The 27197-nt window shown below is 34.5% G+C and overlaps 1 protein-coding gene across 1 annotated transcript in view; it reads right to left on the bottom strand.

Annotated features, from left to right (window-relative positions):
• The window catches only part of Ctns (lysosomal cystine transporter cystinosin), a 167707-nt gene extending 140870 nt beyond the window's left edge, over positions 1-26837 (bottom strand). Inside the window, exon 1 of the mRNA XM_081742124.1 lies at positions 26604-26837. The gene's annotated coding sequence lies outside the window, so the exon portion shown is untranslated. The remainder of the gene's footprint in view (positions 1-26603) is intronic.
• Between the last annotated feature and the right edge of the window lie 360 nt (positions 26838-27197).

The following is a 27197-nucleotide window of genomic DNA, read 5'->3' as shown; positions in this document are numbered from 1 at the left end:
CGAAAACTTGACCCATAAGCCACTGGCCTACCGTGACACGACCCACTGGACCAACGACCAAACCTGACCCACAACACAACATGGCCCATCACGACTCACCACGATCCGCCACCCATCAGGCCCACTCTAACACACCGCCCACTATAACCCACTCTCACCCATGATCCACACCATCCTCTTCACTGACTAAAGAATTTACAATTGTATTAAATCAAAGCAGAGAAATTGTCAAAAATCGGGAGTTTGAATTTCTACGGTCAACCGTTCAAACACCGCTCTGTTGCAACACCGGTGGATCTGACCTTCACGATAGAAAATGGTAAAGTGTTTTTCAATGGGCCAAATACTATGAATTTCAATTTAATTATCATATATAATTATTTCCTTGTTGAAAATTACAGATACGTTTCAGTAGAATATAGGATGAAATTTGAAACTTTCAAATTAAGGAAAGTTAGAAAAAACTGTAATATTCGACTGTTTCGAAAGCCAAGTACTAAATTCTGTTACAATAACAAATATCAATACCCAAAAGTGTCTGAAGTCCTTTTTTCACTTAGAAATACTCATCTCAGATAATATAAATAAATAAAAAGAAAGAAAATTGAAGTCTTGAAAGTAAAACGTAGACAAATTTATCAGTGTTCAAATGATACTGTCTACACTGCACTGAGCAGGATGAGTCGCTGGATCAGACTGGGTCACGGTGGGTGATGGGTCGCAGTGGGTCACGTCCTGTTGACCCACAACCCACTCTCAAATCTTGACCCACAACCCACTGAAGCACTCCATCTCTGCACAGTGGGTGGGTCTTGGGGGTCCGTACCCTCCGAAATCCTTACTTTTCTGTAAATTTTAGTCTAATTTTCGGGTCAATTTTACAAATTTTACTATAATTTATCCTCATATTGAATGTGAATCCCCGCAAAACCTCGAAATAAATTCCTGCGTACATGCTTGTGTAGATCTAAGTAATTCTACCAGAAATTGAATCTAAGAGAATGGCATTTAAGCAGAGGTAAGGAAAAGCAAACTGCATACTCACCACTGTAAATACGAACCATTCCTTGTAAGAATTTCACTCACAAACAGAGGAAATAGTGCAGAAATGCAGACGTAAGCAGAAACAACGTCAATCGAGGTTGGTGCTCGATTTAGAGTGACGAAAGATAATTAGAAGTCTGATAATAACAGAACTACCATAAATCACAGGTACCTCAAGATAAAAAAAACTTCAAAAATGGATCAGAAGCTCAGCTATAGCGTTAAGGAAGTTCTTAAATAAATCCTCAAAGTGCTTATTAAAAGGTTACTTGAAGATGACCTCCAGAAACAATATAACGATAAAGCTTACTCGTGATTTGTTACAGACAAGCGGTCTTATTGTGCTCGGTTCTCAGTATTGTCTTGGTTTTATGATTCCTTTGGAGATTAATTTCACATCCTAGAGTTGAAACGAAAAGTCGTTTTAAAGTTTGTTAGCAGTTTCCTTGAGTGTTTCATGGTTATAATGTGTTTAATTCTTAAACTAGCACAGAGCGCTAGAAGGGATAAAGGTATTTCACTGGTATCATGAACGCTGGCTTGGATAGCAATACGCTTAACGTAAGAAAATTTCACGCTTGGTTTTACCGTACTTTGGAATGTTTATTAGTTCTCTGCTTTCTGTACACGTGTCTCAGCGATCCATTTATTATTATTATTTTAATAATAAAAATTATTTTCAAGGTTTATTGCATTTTCTGTGAATTTAAAATTGATATTAAATTTTCATTTGTAAATATAAAAGTTAAGGAGTACTTTTTTTATATATAAAAAAAGAGCCTATAATATTCCCATAGATCTCATCAAGAAACACAAATGAAAGGATGGCAAGTTTCCCAAACTATTTCATATCACGACCCCTTTTTTTTTTTATCATACCCTCTTGCCAGCGACTCATATAAGTAATTTCCAGTTTGTAATTAGCTTTATGATTAATGCTGAATATGCAGGTTTTTTTTTTTTTTTTTTTTGTACAGCCAAATCTGGATAACTACGAAACCTCTATTACGGGGGATCTTAGCCTTTACTATTACCTCTATAAGTGCGGCATTGTCTATTTCAATCTGCAAACAGGGCTGGCCTTAGGCAATTTGGAGCCCATTGCAATGGCATAATTTGTCGCCCCCCCCCCCATTTCTCCAGAAAGAATACATCTTACAAGCCATGTTTTAAGTGTGCTACAGTATAATGAACAACGATGGATACTTGCACACAGAAAGAAAGGGGACTAGCACTCAGAAAGAACCAGACACTACAAATACAGTCTCGTTGTGTGTTTTTCTTTAAATAATAATCTATTATGTTAGTAAAAAATAAAGCAAACACACCTGCAGAGGAAGATAGTAATCCTTTTTTACAGAATTCGATATCGAGTTTCAATCTCAATATATGTTTGCAATTCCAGTGTAACTAGCTCTTTTCTCTTGATTTCTTGATTTTTCTTCTACATCTGTTGAAAAATTAAAAAAAAAAATAACTTGTTTCCACCTTCAATGGTAAGGAACTTGTTTGTGACAAAGACAAGACTAGTTTTCATTATCAGAACTGTGATAACTAACTAAATGGAACAGGTGTTTACTACTGTTCGAGAATTGAGTTCTTGTATTTGACAACAATCAAGCAATTTATGCTAGGATTTGTTGGACCATTCGCTTTAGCACTGTTCATGAGATCTTAAACTAATGCGACCTAAACATGATTTATGAGTGTAGCATTCAAATAGAAGGTCAGCTTAGTAAAGTTAACTACCATTATCATAAATTGTGTTTGAAACAAGAAATAATTATTTTAAATAATATAGTTATGAGAGATTTTATCGCCCCTCGAAATTTGCCGCCCTATTCAAATGCACGCGTTGCACATATGGTGCAGCCGGCCCTGCCAGCAAAGTAAGAAACTCGATAAGTGAGATGGCTCTATACGTGGGATTATGCTGGCAGTCCCTTGCGATTCCACTTATTGAAAAATGACAGTATTTTAAGTTGCAGTTCGTCACCATTTTCGTTCCTGTTTTATTCCATTTATTTTTACAGGGTTCTTTATTTATTTAAAACTTTTTTTAAAAAAATTATTCTTCACTGTATTTGACTATAAGCATGGAAATCAGAATCATTTCCTTGTTAAACATATTTTTATTGAGAAAGTGTACAAATGTATGCTGAGTTAGGAAGTTTCTTGAGGGGTTCGTACCACGTGGACCCCCCGTGGATGTGAGACTTCTAAAAACAATGAACTCTGCTGAAGACAGTATAAGAGGTCACGCATAGAAATTTCAATTTTGTCCGGTAGATGTCAGCCACTGGAGGATATTTCCTGCCATCTAACGGCGAGAAGTATAACTTCTACAGCCTTTGTGCTTCGATTTGATTTGATTTTCAGTTTAGTGTCTCTTTTCAGCAGCGAGGCTATATGAGAGGTGGACCTACAGCTTAACGTGGAATCAGAACATATGTTCTCCAACAGGGAATCGAATCTGGGTCTCCCGCGCCAAAGGCATATTTCGTTAACCGCTTAGCCACGAAGGAGATTACCTTTGTTTCAATAGTAAAAAAAAAAAAAAAAAAGGATGTGGATAGCCAGAGTTACCCGTGAAGATACTAACGGTTTGACTCCTTTAAGGAACTCGACAAAGATAATTGCAATAAGAAAAGCTACTTATCCTTTCGTTGTAGGCAACCAGCATTTCTTTGTTACTGTACCGGTTGCATAGAAGCTAAGGAATGCTATCGGTTTTAAACCGGAAATGTATAGCTAACCGTTACCATTGAGGATGTTAACGGATTGACTCCTTTAACGAATTCGGCTGAGATAATTGCAATAAGAAAACCTACTTATCCTTGTATGGTAGGCATCCAGCATTTCTTTGTTACAGTGCAGGTTGCATAGGAATTAAGGATTGTAATAAATTTTAAACGGAAAATGGACAGCATTGTTAGCTGTAAAGATGTTAACAGATTGGTTCCTTTAACCAACTTAACCAAGATAATAAATTTAACTATCTATTGCAAACAACAGAATTAATAAAAAAAAATATTTTCGTTCAAGAGTTACCGTGTACAGTAACGGACGAACGGAAGTACCACTTGAGTTATTCTAATAAAGATAAACGCTAAATGCATAAAATTAAGTGATCTTTTTATAAGATATACTATATTAGTATCATTTTTCTTCTCTTGCATGGGAAAAAAGGCAACGTGTATTTGACCTTGGTAACACTGATAAAAACAGGAAACTTTGCGTCATATACTTCATGCATGAATGCATTCTGTGTGTATTGCACCAATTCTGTGTTCCTGATACAAACTTCACACGTCACTGTTCATAATTTATATCGGAAACATATGTTCAATTCTGTAATACTTTTACGATACGTCACTTAAAAAAATGCTCATTTTTCCCTTTAACTATACAAATTATTACAATTGTTTTCGTATGTAGTTTCATGTTCTGATCACACGAAATTAATTTCCTTTCGTAAGTAACATTGAAATAAATGGCCTTATTCAGAGTTGTCCAACCTGCAGCCCGGCAACCAATCTCCTCTGGTCTACGAGGTTCTGAAATTTAACATTTAGGTGTATGTATTCAAAATACATTGACGTATATTATCACAGGTGAACAGCTCTGAGTTGAATTAAAAGTCTGTTTCATATCGAGTTGAGTTGAGTTGATTTTGAGTTTAACGTCCTTTTCAGCAGCGAGGTTCTATGAGACGGGAAGGAAAGTTTCAGTTTAACTTCTTACGATTACGGTCTTTAGGCAAAAAGAGACGGATAATTAATAAAGCCGAATTTTATTATGAAATAACTAGCTATAAGCACCTGTTGTTGCCCAGCCTAAATTCAAAAACTTGATAAAAGGAAAAGAATATTTCTACAAACATTGTATTACCCGTGAGTTTATCCTCTGCTGTTATGTAAGCCCGCAACACCGAAAAGGGTTGTTGGTTGCGTACATACCAGGCATTCTTAGAAAACAGCCAAAAATGTAGATACATTTTCGTCACACGGAAAATCCTCCCACCTGCGAGCCGTGAATAATAATAATAATAATAATAATAATAATAATAATAATAATAATAATAATAATAATAATAATAATAATAATAATAATAATAATAAACGTTTGTGTAATTTGTAATTTGAAAACATTGTTGGCGCGTAATGCAATTTGGAAATCAGAGGTTGACAGACCCCACCTAAATCGTATACGCCCCGTTTTTCCAACTTATATTTTTAGTCACCTTAACGTAAGGTGAATGCAAGTTATCCCACGAAACTTCCTCTCCCCGCGTATTAGTGTTCTGGCTGGGAGGCTTATTAAAAGGGAAATATAACTTGACATAAATTCTACCTTTTATTTAAACAGAAAAATCTTGCAATTTTACTGAGATACTCGACTCAATAAGTGAACGAAATGTAGCGCCTAAATTTTCCTTTTAAAATGCACTGGAATATGCAAAGCAGTCCACTATTTACAATACAATTGTTATGACACACAGCATCGTCACACTTTGCTTCACATATGTAACAAATTGTGAGATTTTTTTTTATCCTATACGCTAACTTAGTTGACTTCACATATGCTTGACTTAACTTTTGCCCAGTGATAACTTAACATTTACATTTCTTTGAGGACAACAAGTTGTAGTCGTAACAATGGGAGCGAATAAACAAGAAATTTCACGCTATTCTCTTGCAAAGTAAAACAAAAACATTTGTGTTTTGTATTTATTTGAGTGAAACAATGAAATATGTGACATTATCTTCGTGACACATTTCACAATTTGTTGATTTATTTCCATTTCTCAAGGCAACTTTTAAAATTTATGGCTAACGTCACAACTATCAACAGAAAATAAGTTGAGAAGTTTATGAAATTGTGATTCATTTTTAAAAGAAAAGATATCGACAAAGACATTTGTTACTTTCTTTTCAATAACCAAGTTGTATTTGGAGTTGTCAACTTTTCAGGTATTGAATCTAATTTTTTGGTATTTCGGAGGAAATTTTGCCATTTGAATGAACTAGGCCTATTTATTTATGTTTGAAAGGTACCAGTGACTTTGCCACGGATGTCAATTCCACCAGGGACACCGGGGATGTGTCCCCCCCCCCCCATATTTGTAAAAAGGTTTTCGTCCCCTCTGAATATTTTAAGTATCTTGGGTCAACTATTACCCAAAAGAGGCTCAATCGTGTAGTAGTTTGCCACGTTCACAAAACTATGTTAGATGGCGTGGGAGACCCGGGTTCGATTCCCGGCGGGAGCTCATGTGGTTCGGATTCCACTTTAAACAGTAGTACCACGTCTCATATAGCTACGCTGCTGAACGGGACGTTAAACTCAAAATCAACTCGGGGCTGCGGTGGCTCAGTGGTAGAGCGTTCACCTCTGGTGCTTGGGGTCTCGGGTTCAAACTTGCTCCCGCCAAGTGAACTTTGTGGTGGACAAACACCGTGTGCGTGGGTTTTCTCGGAGTTCTCCCGTTTCCTCCCACTTTCTTCATTCCACCATTTCATTCATCTCTCATCATCACCCTCTCCTTTAGCCTAACAGGCATAACCGTGGGACGTAAAACTCAAAGATTAAAGATTTCAAAATCAACTCAACTCAAAACTATGTTAGACAAAGTGGATATGAAAAATAAAATAGCACAAAAATTTGTTTCCAATTGTGAAAAAATGTAGTGAGTTTTCGACCCTATCAAGGTGAAGGTGGAGCTGTAAAATAACAAAGGTGAAACTGTAAAATAACAAATGGTTTTTGCTCAGATAGCGAGCAGCCAGGGCCGTAACTTATGGAGGACAGGAGGGGCAATTGCAGGGAAGCTCCTCCAGGGGAGCCCATTTTAAGACAAAATTTTCTTACACCATATGCGATACGAACATGAAATTAGTTGAAAATGAAGTGAAACCTTAGTTTTACGTCCCACGTATATGCTGGTTAGGCTAAAGGAGACGGTGATGATGAGAAATTAATGTAATGGTGGAATGAAGAAAGTGGGAGGAAACGGGAGAACCCCAAGAAAACCCACGAGCACGGTGTTTGTGCACCACAAAGTCCACACGGCGCGAGTTGGGATCGAAACAGAGACCCCAAGCATCGGAGGTGAACGCTCTACCACTGAGCCACCGCGTCCCCGAACATGGAATTAAAAATGAAGCATCAAACAGGTTCACTACATTACATAAATACAACAGCACAAAAAAGATAAATAAAACGAAAATTAGTCGTGGGCCTATTTCAGTAAAAAATGTCTACTATTAGGGTCCCTAGAAATAATACTTATTCGTATGGATTTGAGATATGTAAAATCCCCTTAATTATTTTTTTTAGTTACGCAGGCCCAGAGTCGTAACTAACGGCCCCACAGATCTTGCGTGCGGGAGGGCCTACAAGCTCTGGGGACCCCATAAAGAGTAAAAGTAAGATGGAAAGGGGGCCCAAGAATAAGAAAAACAACTTTTTCTAGGGGACCTAAATCTGCAAATTAATGCTTGTCCCCCCCCCCCCCCCAGAAAAAATCTAAGTTAAGGCACTGCGAGCAGCAAAGCGAGTTTAGCTTTAAAACTATAAATTTTAACTAGCTTTTTTTTTTTCCTATACATTGTTAAGCCCTCATTTACATTAGTTGTTTGTAGGCTTTAGACCTAAGACTTGTTTCCAAAGTTGGGGGCGCAGTGGCTCAGTGATAGAGTGTTCACCTCCGGTGCTTGCGGTCCCTGGTTCGATCCCAGCTCGCGCCGTGTGGACTTTGTGGTGCACAAACACCGTGCTCGTGGGTTTTCTTGGGGTTCTCCCGTTCCCTCCTATTTTCTTCATTCCACCATTTCATTCATTTCTCATTATCACCGTCTCCTTTAGCCTAACCGGCATAACCGTGGGACGTTAAACTTAGAGATTTCATTTTTTTTTTGTTTTCGAAGTTTTATTGTTTCTGAGTATTCACTTCGCACTACTTTTTATCATTATTTTGTTTCTGATATACACTTGGTATCATTTAACTTTAACTAAAATTATAAAACAAGGTTGAATTTTACTGTTCCAATAAACAAACTATAAAGTGTCTGTGTTTCTTTAGTACCACGTTTTCAACAACAAAAAAAGAAAAAACTATCAAAAGTTAAAATAAAACAAAAATTTTAAAATTTTTGTTTGATTTTTAAGTCAAAATGTATTAAAATGTAATGTAGAAAGACTATTTTTCTTTTAATTTTCCAGAGGACCCCGGGACCGACCCTCCGCTTTCCTGCGGAGTATTCCACACACCCTACTGTAGCTGTAATTTTGCCTTTGCATTGCAATATATTTAGAATTTGCAGTGAATTGAAATTATCCGTAGATATATTATTGTGGTAACTTTTCATTGGAAATACTTAAACACACACAAGAAAAGTAAAAGTTACTTGAGTAGTGAAAGCTGGAATGAGTCCGAGCTATTTATGTTCAGTAATGATTTTGTATTACACCATTAGCAGGGCTCATAGTGATCTGGTGTCTTGTAAATAGTTGAAAAGTGACCAAAAGCCCACGAGAAAGTGACCAAATAGTGACCAAGAAAACACGAAAAAGTGAACAAAAAGTGACCAAAATCTCATCATGCCCCTTTTTTCCTCTGTCAATTTCTCCACCACCTCTCTCTTTGTTTGTTGTTTTGTTTCATCTTTTCTTCTTTCCTTCTTCTTTTTGAGCTTTCTCCTTTCTTAGGTTTTCTAAGTTTGTTTTGTAGTTACTGTAAGCAGACTTAGCAGATGTAAGAAGCTTCTGAGTAAGTGGAACCAGTTCTGGGCTACTTCCGAACTTCTTTATCCCAAACATTATATTTAACTTAACATTGAGAGTTCTCAAAGCCATGAAATATTCAAATTCATCACCTACTCTTAAGAAGAACATACAAGGAGCATAACCAGGGTGTCTACTAAAATTCCAAAATGAAATTTCGTGACTTTTTCGTGACCTTTTCTTTACCAAATCATAAAATTTTGTAGCACTCTAAAGAGTGAATTTGGGTGCGAAATAGGCCGAATTTTCATCCATGCGATAGAAGTGTGGTTTGCATGCGATTTTATAGTGTCTAAAGCCGACCATAGACAATTTTGGTGGTAATTTTGACGTTTTATAGAACAAAATTTTCCAACCTGTACTTACATTTGTACAGATAAAAAAACAATTGTGACCAAAAAGCTAAATTTCGTGACTTTTTAGTGACATTCGTGACCGATAGGCTCCCTGATAACACAAGGCGAACATGACGAACCACACAAATACACACACACACAACGTTGAGCGGAGCGTTAACTATTACGAGAGAAAACTAAAAGACTATTATGATAGAAGGAAGAATAGGCACAGAAGGGTTCTCAACCCCACCTTGAGAGCTTAAGCATCCACCAACCATCCACTCTGCTTTAGAAAGAAGAAAAACTGAAGTGAGAATAAAGCTGACTGTTTTACACTTGGCAGCAAGTACTCAAGCTTTCAGAAGAGTAATGATTAACAAGTTTCTGGCTTTTTTCATTTATTTTTATATTATTTTTCTTAGAAAACTGCCAATGCAAAACATAAATCACACGAAAAAGTCACTTTACCTCCCCAAAAAGTAACTTTTAGTAACAAATTTGAAAAAAAGTAACTTTTAGTGACAAACTTGAAAAAAAGTAACTTTTAGTTAAAAAAAAAAGTGATTCGCTATGAGTCCTGCATTTGTTTCAGAACTCGTTTGCGAAAAATAAAATCAGTTGTAGCTTACACACAAAAAATTCCTGTTCGATTACGTTTACATGTTCCTCCTTACGAGACGACATCATATAGGCTATAAATTCAGAACCGGTTCCGGAACCGGTTCCAGACCTGGATCTGAAAACCCGATTCCGGAACCGGATCTCCTAGAACGGGATCCGCTCAGAGTCGAAAACCGGTTTCACCAGGAACCGGTTCCGGCCATTCCTAGCCTAAATAAGAGTAAAGGTACGAACTTCTGGAGATATGGAGAGACTTAATTAAAGATTATAGTCGACGAACCTCGGATACATACATACATATATTCACATATACTCACTCAAAAACAGTCGAGCGAGAAAACCTACCAAAAATGCTAGGAATACTCATTGGCTTTTATTTATGCAATTGCCTACTGCGTCTTTTGCGTTGCGTTGCATCTTTTGATTCACAATTTTTGCATCGAACGATATGTAATGTGGCACCAGGGTTTATAAGTCAAATATCTGTGGAACCGCAGCAATATGTAGATACATGATATTCGTATACTATTATTATTCTGTAAATTGACCACTTTGTAAGTTGAACTTGTTTTCTGAAACCAATAGAGGCTAAATCAGACAATTTTTGACGCCATACAAATTGTTTCTCCCTTCAATTTACTCTGACAAATAACCGAGTTTCTTTCTGCTTGTGATTTGAATAAAGCAAACAAATGGGATATTCACTTTTTATTTGGTCACATGAAATACATGAGAGACCAATTTCCGTCACATTTACATTTTTTTTTAGGTTAAAATACAGAAATAAGTAACAAAAACACAATGTGTAAGTTCGTATATACCGTGCACTGTAGCTATGTGGGTTTCAAAATTAAATAGAATTGTCATTTCTATTTAATGAAGGAAAAAGGTGTTTATCAAAATGTTGCAACAACTTGGAAACATGCACAGGATAAAATGATCAATGCAAACAGCATTATTTAGCACCTGTGTCATACATGTTCTGTAATGGTTATAAAAGAAAGTACGATGTCATGTTTCATTCATCAATTTCATCCGAATTCGTAGAATGACTAGCGAAAGTTTACTATTTCTCGTTATTTCCAACTGCTGTGCAAAACAAATCACATAATAACAATAAGAATATTAAAAAAAAAAAAAAAAAAAACTTCGCGTAACTGAAAATGCTAATTGACAATTTGTAAACAAAACGCTTTTTATTTTATTTTTTTTTTTAACCTGTTACAAATTGCAAATCATCGCTAGATACAAGTCTGTATCCTTTCACTGATGAAGAACAGGGTTGCCAACACAATGTATGGACATTCCATTTCATCGGAAGCCAAAATAAAATTTTAATCTTCACTTAACCTAAATCACTTAAGTACACTCACTTCCATATTTTTTTAGTCGATTGTCTTTTGTTCTGCCAGCAGTATAGTTTCCTTTTTTCTTTCACTATTTTCTGTACATTTGGCCTCAAGGTTTGACAAGCACACGTATGGTACTGTTTAAATTTTTTTTTCATGTTGAGAATATTAAAAGAAAAGTTGAGAATGCTCCAAAAGCATTGCAAAAAACGAACTTAAAATGAATTAATTTTTCCTATTAACTTCTACAGCCTTTATACCAATTATTATACTCAATTCTTGTAATATATCTAAACATTCATAATTTCCTTGAGTACTAAAATTTTTTCACATCACATGTTTTGTTTAAAAATTCTATTACAACGTTCTACGATATGTTGTTTTACGAAGACACATGCTCAAAATGGAGGGCTCAAAATTGAAAAGTTCGCAAAATATTCTCTCTCTATGACTTACGGTTCCCGGGATATATCTTCTTAAATCTCCCAAAATCCGAACTTTTTTGGGCCAATATCTGGGAAACGGTGGCCAGTTTGCCAGTGGCCACTGGTTACTATTTGGTACCAAAATGTTCACCAAAGATATTGATCAACACCAATGTTATCTCTGTATGACTTACGGTTCCCGAGATATGGCTCTTTAAATCTCCCGAAATCGAACCATTTTTGGACCAATATCTCGGGAACGGTAAGAGTAACGCGAAAAATTCCATCACTTCTTTCAGATAGTTTTTGATGCTTTATCGAATGAAGAGCTGAAAATTGAAAAATTCGCAAATAACAGACACACATACACACACACACAGACATAGAGAATTCAGTAACGAACATTGTAAGTTCGTTGATCAGGCAATGCATATGAAGAGAACTTATCTCCAGTCCAAGTGTATGTTAATAACAGAGAAAGCAGGTAGTGATAAAGAAGTGGCAACAAATTGCTCCCTAATACCTTTACTCTATTTTGACTTTGTTTACTGATCAATATATATATATATATATATATATATATATATATATATATATATATATATATATATATATATATATATATATATATATATATATATATATATATATATATATATATCTGCCTTAGACAAGGTTGTCCTACGTAATGAAAACTGGGGCGGTCCCGAATTGATGAGAAAAAAATTTTCCCAGCTGATTCAATAGAAATCCGTGATTTCTTAAATGACATTTATGATAATTTTATAAGTTACTGAACAAAATGTAGTGCGTTTTCTTCTGACCTCAAACATTTTGAATGGGTATCTCTATAATCATCAAATTCATATAATGAGGTAGAATATACTGTTAAGTGGCTACATTAAAATATTAATGGTAATTTTAATGAAAATAGTAGTCTGTTTGATCAAAGTGGTATTATTAATGATAATCAAACAGATGGTAAATTTAAGCTAATGGAAATTGAGTTTTCTTTTTTTTTTTTAATGTCCTTCAGAAGAGCAATGTTCGGCTAGTATCGCTTTGCTTTCCTCTTCCAGGTCATAATAATCCATAATTCTAATGTTAAAAGAGTGTTTTCATTAATGTATGCCTAATAAACTGAAATACAGACTTCTGAAAAACATAATTGGTATGAAAAAAATCTTAAAAACACAGTACTAACTCCAGTTACCAAACTCAAAAGGATAATAACAAGTTGATATAATTGGTATGTTCTCAAACCATTTATTTAAAAAAAAAATAAAACAATATGAAGTGTGTTTAACTTCTATATATATTCATATAATAATCTATCTAGTTCAATCCCCTATTTATATCTTTGTCGCGGTGGCTTTTCCCAATCTGTTGCCCGAGGGATTTATTTTCATTAAACTTTATCTTATTACATTGTTCACACCTGTAATATTCATAAAGCTCATTACCTAGATTTCAACTAATTAACAAGAATTAAATAGTAAAAGATAAGAAGATATAACAGAAGATAAGAAGAGATCTTGGCTGAAAGATGCATCATATTAGGTGAACATGGAATTCATAACTGGTAAAATCGTATTTTTTCGAATGTTTATATTTATAACAGTATTGCATAGTCATAAATAATATATTTAGTCTTATAAAATTGTAATTTATCACTTCATTTTTATGATATGTAAGTTATTTCTTATATATATATATATATATATATATATATATATATATATATATATATTCATGGGAGGTTGTAAAGAAATAACAGTCTCTACAAGTAGTCCGTGATATCTATGAACAAAAAGGGAGATATGTGATGTTCAGAATTTATACAAGGCAAATCAAAGTAATAGACCCGATTTCAGACATTTATTCTATGAAATAAAAAAAAAAAAACATATATTATTGTGTGACTTGTGTTAAGAAAAGTAAACGGTCAAAGTTTTCTTCAAACATATCACAAGTATTCTATACATGAGCACGTCGCATAACACGACACACATCAAGCCGATAGTATATCTCCTGTCAAACCTTTCGTAGAATATTGCGGTCCATATCTGCAATTCATTTCATGCTCGCTGTTGACTCTTAGCTTTAGAAAGTGGAAACACTGCGTCGAAACTTAACTTTGAAAGTTAACCTTTTGGAGCGCATGTCACACAATAACGTATATGTATTAGATTTCATAGTATAAATTTTTAAAATCGGATACATCGCTTTCACTTGCACTGTGTATCATATGGAGGTTCCCGCATAACTTTGATATAGATGCACAGATTTTGATTATTCTTTTTTTATTATTATTACTTTTTTTTTTGAAAGGGTATACCTTTGGTGTTCCAGCTAAATGTGTATCGTGCTTAGATTTACGCATAACTTTGACATAGATGCACTGATTTTGATTATTCTTTTTTATTATTATTATTATTACTTTTTTTTGAAAGGGTATACCTTCGGTGTTCCAGCTAAATGTATATCGTGCTTAGATTTACGCATAACTTTGACATAGATGCACTGATTTTGATTATTATTTTTTTATTATTACTTTTTTTTTGAAAGAGTATACCTTCCGGTGTTCAAGCTAAATGTGTATCGTGCTTAGATTTATGCATAACTTTAACATAGATGCACTGATTTTGATTATTCTTTTTGTATTATTACTTTTTTATTTTTGAAAGGGTATACCTTTGGTGTTCCAGCTAAATGTGTATCGTGCTTAGATTTACGCATAACTTTGACATAGATGCACTGATTTTGATTATTCTTTTTGTATTATTACTTTTTTTTTTTTTTTTTTGAAAGGGTATACCTTCGGTGTTCCAGTAAATGTGTATCGTGCTTAGATTTACGCATAACTTTGACATATTTGCACTGATTTTGATTATTTTTTTTATTATTACTTTATTTGAAATAGTATACTTTCCTGGCGGTCCCAGATAAATTGATTTAGAATTCTGTAGTAATCTTTGGAGGTAGACCTTGAAACACCTCAACAGATACTGTGCTGAAGTTGGTTAAGATGTTGTTTTTTTTTAAGTTTTTTTTTTATTTTCTTCTTTAAAAGGTTGTATGTTTGGTTTCAGGATACATTCGCTATAATTATCTCATGACTTAACGTTTCGATAACCATATTATGACATCTCGTGGATATATTCCCGTTTTGTGGTTAGGTAGCGTTTCTGAGGTTGCTGTGGTTTGTTCACACGACATACTGCAAACTTTGAGGCTACGATAAAAAAAAAAAAAAAAAAGAGCAGTTGTCCACGGTACCTTCGCGAATACAACAGTTGCTAACTTTTACTCCAAGGAAAACAAGCACAATGCGAATGAATTCAAGTCAGTGGCGTAGCAAAGCTCAAAGTTCGTTGTCAACAAGACAATGCTGACAAGTAAAAAATAAGAACAAAAGCAAGTTACAAAGTAAAACCTTGTAGGGTTTTTCATACGTAGCGTAATCACTGAGTACAACATAGTGGATTACGATGTTTATCTTTATGGCTGATCATATACACTGAATAGGCCTACATTAGATGATGTAGAAAGTGAATTACTAACATTTGTTAAGAAGATAATTTACAAGGAGGTGAATTTTGTATATACGAGGGTATGCTACGAAAGGAACGATCTAATATGTCTGATGTCGAGAATTTGAAAATTGCAGATTAGTGAAGTGTGAGAGAAGAAACGAATTGTCGTCGTTTACCGGGTTTAGCTTCCGGACCTGCTGAATTTTTCCAAAATGGGGCAAAAAATCGATTTTAGGGAGAGAGGGAAAGATCGACTCACAAGTGTCTCGTATACACTTTGACGTACAATAAAATTCCTCTGTTACCAAGACCAAGTAGAAATCCCGACTTAAATCCGATTGTGAACCTCTGGAACATGATTAGAACAAGAATATCAGCCTACTGACCTGCAAACAAGAGGAAATTAATAGAGAGAATAGCAAAAGTATGGGACGACATTGTAAGACTCTTTAACGTTGGTTGGCAGAATGCCTAACTGTGCGAAAGAATATTTGAAAGCCCGTGGAGGAGCTACAAGATATTGAAAGACATATTAATTGCATTGTGTTGCAAACTGTGACTGTGGAAACACTAATATACAGGTTTAATTTCACAAAGTTTGTTTCTATCTTTAGGGTCTTAAAGATTTGATGGACATTGTAAATAGTGGGGAAAATGTTATATTATTATTATTATTATTATTATTATTATTATTATTATTATTATTATTATTTAGATATTTTATGTACACTAATGATACAAGATTACACTACAAGATTATCTGATAGAATAATGATAGAATACTAACACACTGTAAAATAAAACTGTAAAAGCGGTTCAATATCATAACTGAACTTATAACTTTTGATCGATACGAAACTGAAACCAAGGTGGATCCATTTTTTTTAAAATCTGCTTTTCGAATATACAAAATTTCTTTATTTGACATTATCCGATATCTGACCGATCGGTGTTCTTAGCACTATTAGGATAAATAATGAAATGACATGAAATAGTTTAGTCTTACGTCCCACGTTTATGCCTTGTAGGTTAAAGGAAACAGAGATGATTAACAGAAATGAAAGATTATGGAAGAATTGATGGCGTGGTAATGTGGGAGGTCATGTGGGAACCCATGGACACAATGTTGTCCTCCACAACTTTACTTCGCCTGAAATCGTACCAGAGAGCCCTTGCACCAGATATGAGCGCTCTTTCACTGAACTATCATGGCCTCTTAGCACTATAAAAACTTATTATTATTATTATTATTATTATTATTATTATTATTATTATTATTATTATTATTATTATTATTATTATTATTATTATTATTATTATTATTATTAAAAGGCTAATGATGTTTCTATTTTACAAGCGATGTCTTTCGTTAGAGCATGTGTCGGAACTCGCTTTATGTCAGACCAGAAGTTCTAGATAAAGCAGGGTAATTAAGTGTTTCCTGCTGCTAATGACATGGTTTTTATGGTAGCTTCGTCAGTTGGGAGAAAAGGAAAAAAGGAGCAATGTCAATGCGTGGTACTTTATGAGCTTCTTCTTCTTTTTTTTTACCATAAACAATTGTTTCCAGTAATTTGAGGTTATATTAGTCCCCATAATCATGGATTTATAACCTTACAAACGTTTTTCCCTGAAGAAGAAAAGCCAAAATTCTAATCAACGTTATATAATGAAGAAAAGCAGAATGCGTGTTTTACGTTCACTATATAAAATCACATCATGTCACCATTTGAACAGAAATTTTCAACATAGCACTTGGTTCGAGCCCGGCTCCTACTTCTAGGGATGCGCACGAGACGAATCGAGACAGGATTTTCTTAACAAAATTCGAGTTGAGACACGGCGCTTCCAATAGAGAAATATACAGTTTTCGAGTCGAGACATCACTTTTACAACACATTTTCGAGACGCGACAGCTGCAAATCTTGTCTCGTGCGCATCCCTACCTACTTCATACGTAAAATTGCATAACCTAACGGGAAAGAGGATTCAAAGTATATGCTATAAATCTTACGATCTCTTCACACTAGTAGGTGAAATTTGATATATAAATTCGTTATTTTTTTTTTTAATGGACACATGCGCTAGCGCTTTCAAAAATTCCACTTCTAGAGGTCCAGGGGAAATTTTTACAATATTTTAACTTTCCATTTTGTGAAATGAGATGAAATCTTTAAGTTTTATGTCCCACGGTTATGACGGCTAGGCTAAAGGAGACGGCGATGATGAGAAATGACTGAAATGGTGGAATGAAAAAACTGGGAGGAAACGGAGAACTCCGAGAAAACCCCCCCACACGGTGTTTGTCCATATAAAGTTCACTTGGCGCGAGCTGGGATCGAACCCAGGACCCTATGCACCAGAGGTGAACGCTCTACCACTGAGCCACCGCGGCCCCACACTTTCCATTTTGTATTCATAAAATGGAAGAAAGTACGGAAATGTTTTAAATTATTTTTTGAAAATAGTTAGCACCTCGATAAACCTGGGATTTATCATTACCCTTTAACTTAAATGTGTATGCTAATCGGGGAGAAGGGATTTAAAATTTTCACAAAGGAATAACATGGGAGCACTTTAATTGATTTTTTGAACATACAAACATTACAGTTAACACTTGGGTCAAGCTAAAAGTTTTATCATTTCATTTTGATTCAAATACACATTCTAAGAGAATAAAAGAGATTCAAATATTTAACTTTGAAATGTTTTTCATAAACCTGTTCCTCCCATGCGGAGAACGGGCATTTCAGTTAGAATAAATATTTGTTTGTTTCAGTTGCACAAAACTGCAATTTTAATTAGCTTTTAACAATAACTATTTATGAAGTTTTGTTAGATCATATATATATATCACAGACTCTCAGTACATAAAGCCCTTTCCCATATAAGTCCGTGAGAACAAACGAAACTGTGTATTTCGCGTAACATTTCTCAAGAATAACGTTGAGAAAAGACATACACCTACAGGCCAATGCGAGAAATCTGGCCTATCTCGAAAAATTGTTTGACTAATATTCTTCGCCGTGTAGAATTTTCCTCGTCTTAAGTTTTGAAAACGAATCGCTCTGAAGCGATCTCGTACAACTGACAAATTGTTTGAGCATTAGCAAATTAGAATATATAATATTTTGTAATTAATAACTAAAATTATGATAAAGATATGCTGCTGCCACAATAGTTTTATTGATTAAGGAGTTATTGATGATAGATGTGCTAGTAGAAGTCTGCACGAGCTCGGGCCGGACTCGGGCCTACAAAGCATATTTCATTTTGGGCCCCTGCCGGGCTCGGGCTGTAAATTTTTAAATATACAACCACATTTCTCGGACCATTTTGGGCATAACTTTGTACATATACTGTATAACGATATATGTTGGACCGTTATTTCTAGTGAACTTTCAAAGCACAACTGCATAATTAAACCTCTAATTGCTGTAAATAAAAATACAATTTTGAGTGTACATTTAAATACAGTGATTAAATTAATTCCAATTTGTTAATATTAAGTTGTAGAAGAGAAAGCTTTCTTCTTTGATTTTGTATTCAGTTTATGTTTTGAACAATGTTTTGAACAAGTTTTGTCTTGCACTCTCTAAGTGATTTGTAACAATATTTAATTGTTTCAAAATAAATCACATTTCAAAACCTATTTTAAAAAAAATTGAGATAATTATTATGTTTCTGTAATTCGGGCTTATTTCGGATTCCTTTGATTATCACACGAGTTCGGGCTGGGCTTGGTCCTAAATGCTAAAACATATTTTGGACTCGGGTCGGGCCTCACATTATAAATTCACGGCCCGGGCTAAAAATTCCGGCCCGTGCAGACCTTTATGTGCTGGGTGAAGTATATACGTACATTAGCATATCTAGGATTTTTGTAGATTCGTTACTTGATGTTCATTTGCTTTAATAAATCATCTTCCCAGATGCTTTTAGGTAGTACTACAATTTGAATGGAAAAATTTAGAGATAACATTGCTGCAGATTTAGATTGGTTAATCATAATTTATGTATTTTAAATAGAGGTCCCTTTAGCAAGAATTTAGAATAAATCGTTAGTATAGAATAAATAATTTCTGCCTACAGAAGATGTGAAAAATGGGATACAACATTTACGTGAAATTGTTCCCCAAAAAGGCTCTGACATGTTGGACTATTTTGATTTCACTTTTGTTAATGCAAGATTCCGGAGATTGAGAAATAATGTGTAATATATGATGATGTTAGCTAGAATTGAAGAATTGGGGCATGGTGGCTCAGTAAAACGATCATCAACTTGAAATATTAAAAAAAAAAAAAAAAAAACTATATATTTAGTTTATAGCAGTGGCGTAGGAAAGGGGGGGCAGAGGGGACGCCCCCCCCAAAGAGGTCCGACAATGTACTTCGGTACTTTGACGTTTGTAATTTTTTATATATTGTTATGTTTATATATTTCTTTGTTTGTAATGTTTCTATATGTACCTATAACAGCACTTGCCCCCCCCCAAACACATCCTGGCTACGCTACTGGTTTATAGAAATATATACAAAATCATTTAAACTTATGTACTACCCTAAAGTTTTGAGATGAGCCTATTCATTTTAAACTCATTAAAAATAGAGGGTGTATGTGTATTGGTTTTGGTCAAGCTAACCTGTATCTAGCTATCCGCTAATTACATATGTATGATACAAAGACTTTAGAAAACGCTTTGGTAAACAACTATAGAATTCGCAAAGACAAACAATGATGTATGGCTGAAAATGTGAGGTAACGCCCCTAGCGAAGAAAATAAATCTTCGTGAATTAGCTTCTGTTAACAAAGGAGAGAGAAAAATGTAATAACGAAAAATGAGCTTAATTCCACAAACTACATAGAAATAAATGCTAGAAAGACATGAGTTTTATTCTTGTCGTATCTGCCTACACTGTTTCGGTTCGCGACATTCGCACAATATGTTATTGGAGATATTCACAGTTTGAATCACAGTAGAAAATGTAGTTAATGCTTTACTTCAGAACTTTTACGACATTGCTGGCGAAAGTAATTTTCTTTTTTTTCCCATAACAAAGAAACATTGAAGGCATACATTTTGTTTAACAACGTTAGTATCATTTTATGCACATATTAAGAAGGAAGTAATGCACATTTGTGTTGGTGATTGGCTAACGTTATAAAAATGAAGGTAATATTATGAGAATGAAGGTCAAAGCACTCAGCTGCTAACCAGTGCATATCTTCTGTTGCCTTGAAATAATTGCAGTGGAACAAGATTACGCAAGTTCAAGGACAAATTTAACTGGCTTTCTGTTTTAAGCACTTATCTTTTATTTAAGGGTCAGTAACCACATAGACGACTTTGAAAACTACTGTATAACTGTTCCACTCAGAACTTGTGATTACCTATTTCCAACAACTCACTTGTAAACACGGCCGTACTGCAATCCAAGGGCTCACCAGGAAGGTACTTTCTTGGGGGCCCACTCACATATGTGTACTTCCCCTCCCTTTTCAATAAATATCTGACAATAAAAGGGAGTCAAATTGCCCAAAACGCTTTGCTCTCAGCTCTCAATCACTAATAATAATTGAAATAGTTCATCGCTCGTACCATTATTAGATTAACATATTTGCTAGAGGGGTATTTGCAGTGGTGTTATTCTAATTTTTTAACAACCGGTTCTGTATCTATATCTATCTATACCTATACACACACACACACACACACACACACATATATATATATATATATATATATATATATATATATAGTGGCGTATTTAGGGGGCTTCCGAGCTTAAGCCCCTACGAAAGTTAGCAAAGCCCTCCGAAACAAAATCGTAAATACGCCACTATATATATATATATACAGGTGTCGCCTTACAGTTTTAGGTGCGACAGGAACTGTTAGCTGTCCTATGAGCGACCGATTCGATCTGTAAACTGGCTTATGAGTCACCAATTCGTTCATAAGGTTCCCTTCTTTAACTTGTTTCACTCTAATGTGATTTAGCACCTAACAAAATGTACTATGAAAAAATTACGCTCCTCGAGATTTCATTTCTTAGAGTCGTTTCACAATTACAAGGAATATATACCCTTAAGAATTAATAATTTAAAAAATTAAACCTTAATGAGATATCTATAGGAAAAACTTCAGCCCCCTCCCTTTACTATTAAAGAATATGACGTATATATATATATATATATATATATATATATATATATATATATATATATATATATATATATATATATATATATTGCCTTAACTACCCCTCACACTTTATCCAGGCTTTGGACTGGCAACGTATTAGTCATGTCGTTGGCGTGTTTAAAAGTTGCGTAAAGCAGAATTTGTCAGAATAAATAATCTCTCTAATACACACACATAAGCAACTGTCTTTGTCATACTTAGGAACTTATACTGAGCAGTCTTCTGTCAAAATCACTTCTACATACACATATGCTACCTTCTTATCAACTTCATTTTTTAAAAATCTATATTAGGCCTACACATACTGTACACTGCACAGTCAACTGCGCTCCTTACCACAATTAGAAAACAGAAAAGTACACTTAGCAGTCTTTTTAAAATTATACAATATATACACGCACACTTTTTCCAGTCGCACTCATTAACATATGTTGACTAGTTCTGTCAAAATTATCACATACGCACGGACAAAATATTACTGGAGCTTTTGCACATACGTAAGTTACCGCAAACCCTTTTTCATATCCAATGTATGCTCGTATTCATCGAGAATGGAAGATATTCTATGGTCTAACATTACATATGTCTTCTTCCTTCTTTTTCTCTCCAAATTCAAAACCCTCCTATTATACAAAATATAGTTTTGCTTAGCTTTGTTCTTCAGAGCAGTTATTAGATTATGAGGCTCTGATGTGGTTTTCCTAGCAAAGCAGGCTAGCAGGTTAAGCTTATGATACCAGCCCTCCACTGCATCATTTGTTCTATGCCTCTTTCGATAACAGTTCCACATTTCAACGCTAATATTAGCATTCTCCAAAATAAAACATATTGTTTTGCTTAGTGAATAATTAGATTTGAATTAAATTAAGTACAGAAAGCAGAGTTTTTGAAGAAAGAGAATATTACAATTGGATTTTCAATAATTAATTACATAGGAATATACTTTTCATGGAAATATCCCTGTTTGTCTCGTTAAGTTATTTGATATGTTCTACGTCAAATCTAACTCAAAATTAAGGTAAGTTTTATTTGTACTTACAGTAGAGGCGAACAGTATCACTGGCACGTACGGTACATTTTTCATAGCGAGGTTGTTCGGACGCTAATAACGCCAGAGGCAAACATATTTTACCAGAGTGAATCATATAATCTTCCATCATCTCAATGTATATGAATCGGTCGCTCATAGGACAGACAACAGTTCCTGTCGCTAATAGGACTAATTCTCTCTCTCTCTCTCTCTCTCTCTCTCTCTCTCTATATATATATATATATATATATATATATATATATATATATATATATATATATATATATATATATATATATATATATACAGAGAGATAGATATAACTTTCTTAGAAAACAAAGAAACAAACCATACAAGATAGACGAAAAGCAAATTTTTTACTGGATACGACAAGTGACAAGTAGGTACACTCATGCCCAAAATGATTGTCGCATATCTATCTGTCTTCTTGTAAGAATATAATTTGATAATGATTTTGCAGAATACTTTTAATACTGATACTATGTGTACAATCGAGAAATGTATATTTGTGGTAAATTCCATAGGAAAAGAATTATAAATATGAAAACTGGAATGAGTAAAACAAAATGTTGCTAAATGGACAAGAATGTTTTATTTTCGTTTTATTATTCATGTTTACTGCTCTTTTCACATGAAATTTTCCACATACATGTCTTTGCCGTTTATATACATACTAACATTATAAGAAATACCGGGAGAATTCGTTATCAAATTATATTCTTACTAGATTATATTTATAGACATGTGACAATAATTTTGGACATGAGTGTACCTACACATAATCCTAATACAAGGCGGAATGACGAAATTAGGTAGCACTGCAAAAATCTTGGAAAATTAAAAAAGACATGAGTCACTCCTACATAATTTATGGATCCTTTTGATCATGTTGAGAGAGAGTCCATCATAAAAGTTTTTGATGGGCCTCCTTGTATTTTCCCGCTCCAGGTCCACCAATGGTCTTAATCTGACTTTGGATATTTTCTATACGGAAACAATGGTGCTGTAAAACGTAAATTATTATTTAGTTTCAAGTTAAGGTATCATATGAAATCAGGCCCTTCAGAGGGGGTCAACCAGAGGGGGCTAGGGGGCCTGGCCCTCCTTAAACTTTTCGTGGCCCCTCCAGACTTTAACAAAATGCTATTATTAATACAAAAAACACAATTTAGCTATTTGTAAGAGAATTTTTAATGACTTGCCCCCCTAACATATTCATGGTCCCCTCAAACCTCTGTCGCTGGTTGCGGGCCTGCTTGAAATTTCAATTTAGCTGAATAGTTCAATATTAGCAAAATTATAAAGCAGAGTGGGAAATCAGGAACCTTTCAAAGATTGAATTAAGAAAAATGTGAACGGCTGTTTTCGCAATATCACGGACTGGCAACTCTGGTCTGAGATTAGCTGATTGTATCTCCGGTATTGGACGTGTTATCGTCCTCCCTTCCGTTCCTCTCGTATGTGAGGAATGCGTGACGTCTGGTTTTTTTTTTTTTTTTTTTTTGTACATACATCACTACTAACGATATGAGGCAGAGAGCCTACTAAAAAATTCACTGTTCAGGACCCACCGAGAAATTTCCCGGTTTCCCCCCTGGCCAGTACGGCCCTGCTTGTAAATTCATAATTTTGCTAAGTACTTTCAGATGTAAACCTGCGATTCTTTAGAGCCGTAGCTAGGAGAAATGAGCCCCCCCTGTGAACACCTTAATCCTCTTTGAAATTTGGTTGCTTGTTGATATGTGTCAGTATAAAGTGGACTCAAGTCGTACCCTCCAAAATAAATGATCTCGACCCCCTGTTTTAGTGTTCTGGCTACGGGTCTACCCAGTTCCAGTTCAAGTTTCTTCTTATGAGAGATTCATTGCGTAGATTAAAAACCCAATGCATCTGTTTTCTTATCCTTCGGCTAATTCCCAATTAATGTTTTGTTTTTATCTTTTACTGTTTAATTTTTGTAGGAAAAAGTATAGGAACGAATTGTGTTAAAGGTATTTCAAAGATAAAGTTTGAAGTTGAGGGTAATCTGTCTGCATTCATATAAATAATAAAACTAATTCCTTAGCTATAAGAAGACTACAATTTAACTTATAACTTAGATATGTTAAGGAACCCCATCTTTTCTTTTCATACTTATATATTATTTGTTTTAGATATGTTAGAACCTATATTTAAGTTATCGTAGCTATGAGGAATTTTTAATTGAAAGGGCAGCAATGAAGTTAAGATTTAAAAAAAAAATGTTTCTCTGAAAAGTTTCTATGGGATAAGTTATTCCAAATCCCCATTTAAAACTTTTAAGTGAATCCCAGTGTTCCATGATAGGAGTTCATGTAGAACAAACTACAAGCTAAATGAAACCCTCCTCGCTGGTCCAGTAGCTAGTTTGTGTGCAGTGGCGGTTCCAGAGTTCTACAAGAGTTACATCGGCAATAACGGTGAAATCGGCTTCGAACTCTTATCTCCGCTTTGAATATTTTTCTCACTTTGGAGAGATTCCCGAGACCAAACACTGAGCATTTCCAGGGCAATTTCCTCATTCACAGCACAGATGCTTAAAAACATTTTAAATTCTTGTATATATGAGGATGTACATATCCGGTTGGCATAACCGGATATATATATATCCGGTTGGTATTTATTCTTCTACTACTGTTCCTAAGACTCAACGCTCCAAATGTTCTATAAAGATACTTTTTGCGTCATCATACATGAAGAAATCAATAAAGAAACTTTTGCATTATCTAAATATTCCATCAAAGAAACAGACAATAATGGATGATTTTCTGACAATAAATTACGCTATTCACCTGCTTGCGTGACACAATTGTTTCAAGTGGTTGCATAACATATAGGATATTGATTTTTGTTCTATTTTGTTCCAGCAATGAGAAGGAAACAATCCTCCATAGAAAAACAACCATTTTCTGTTGGCAAATCTTTACCGTACTTTGGCCGGAACTTGTTCCTAAGGTTCTAGGGGACCGTTTTCAACAAATTTCTCGCTGCTTAAAATAACTTTGTATAACATTCAACGAAAATACTACAATACATTAAGCACTAGAAAGCTTTCACTGTTAATGCGTAACGTTTCTTTCATATCAGTTTGTCCTGGACAGTGGCGGCGATTGGACTTTAAAAGTGGGGGGCAAGACATGACCTGAATATTTGTATATCAATGTCAGTTTTTCTGGTTGTTTCTAACACTGTTTGACTCAAGGTTGTATAACTAGTAGGATACTATCTTTTTCAGTTAAGAAGAAGTTGGTCAAGTGTTCTATATATGGAGTATTGGACTTTATGGTTCGGAGACTTGGACATTATGGAAATTAGAGAAGAAATATTTGGAGAGCTTCGAAATGTGGTGTTGGAGGAAAATGGAGAAGATGGAAAGAGAGAGCAGCAAACGAAGGTGTTTTAAAACGGATAGGAGAGAAGAGGACACTTTTAGCCACTATTCTTCGTAGGAAGGCCAATGGGATTGGACACATCTCGCGAAGTAATTGTCTTCGTCACACCACCATAGAAGGAAAGGTGGAAGGAAAGCGAGGAATAGGAAGAAGAAGAGCACACGTGATCGATGATTTGAAAAATAGAAGAAAATATTCGGAGTTAAAAGAGGAAGCTAAAGATTGAGAAACATGGAAGAAACATTTCCAGGCCCAAATCTAAAATTAAAAAAAATCATCATTAGTCCCAGGACCTGCCGAAAGGCAGAATACTTAATAATAATAATAATAATAATAATAATAATAATAATAATAATAATAATAATAATATAATAATAATAATAATAATAATAATAATAATAATAATAATAATAATAATAATAATTTAGAATAATGAATGATAAAGTAAAATCTGGCTTTTTCGATCTGTGTTTAGTTTTTTATACTCAAAATTAGGTTGGAAAATAACATTTATGTTGGGAATACTGCGAGATTCCATACTCTTCGTAAGGAAATGACCATTGAGTAATTAACAAAATGATAGTGCAAGCAGAGTTTATAATTAAAATAAATGACTAGTGTCACGGTGTTTGAATGAAAATTCCACGTTACGTTCGTTGGTCTTACTACAATTTCTGTTATCAAGGAGTCAATTGTAGAAAATACGATGAAAGAAGGCAACTATATACCGTATATATATATATATATATATATATATATATATATATATATACAGTATATAAGAAATTGTAGCAAAATATTCTAAAACCAGTTAAAAAAATAAATAATGAAACTTACCTTACCATCTGGATGTAACTCACACCACAGAAAAATGATTATGTCACGCTGCTAAAGAATAATGATAAGAAAAAAGCACATTAAAGAATGATCACGTGCATTACTGATATCGTACAAAACCCATGTCATTCCTCCGATGCGAGTGTGTCTTGTAGTATTGGTGACACAGATGATTCAGCAGATGATGGGACCCTTGCTGTGGAACACATTAAATAAACCAACCTCTCAGACAGTGACTGACCTTTTGGGTGCTTTGCTCAGCCGAGACTGTGTGTGTTTTAATATCACAAAATGGCTTGTGATTTTGTAAACATAACTTTCCCAAGATAACAGAAATCTTATAACTTTACGCACGTGCTTGTGCACGAAACCATGAACTGCCATTTTATGAATTGTCAACGTCAAGAAATTATTTATTCTTAGTGGTAAACTGGATATCAGTACGGTGTATTGTAAAATGTGTTTATAATAGAAATTAAGATAAAACTATATTGTTAAATACAACAAAGAAGATTGTCACTTGTGTCTTTAGTTTTTTCTCAACAGAGATCTTGTATGTGAGACATGGCTCTTTTTTTTTAACAGTTTAACGTC

Source organism: Thermobia domestica, chromosome 16, assembly GCF_964235325.1.
Source record: "Thermobia domestica chromosome 16, izTheDome1.hap1.1, whole genome shotgun sequence".
Lineage (NCBI taxonomy): Eukaryota > Metazoa > Arthropoda > Insecta > Zygentoma > Lepismatidae > Thermobia > Thermobia domestica.
The sequence above is the reverse complement of the archived record's forward strand: the minus strand, read 5'-3'. Positions and strand labels throughout refer to the sequence as shown.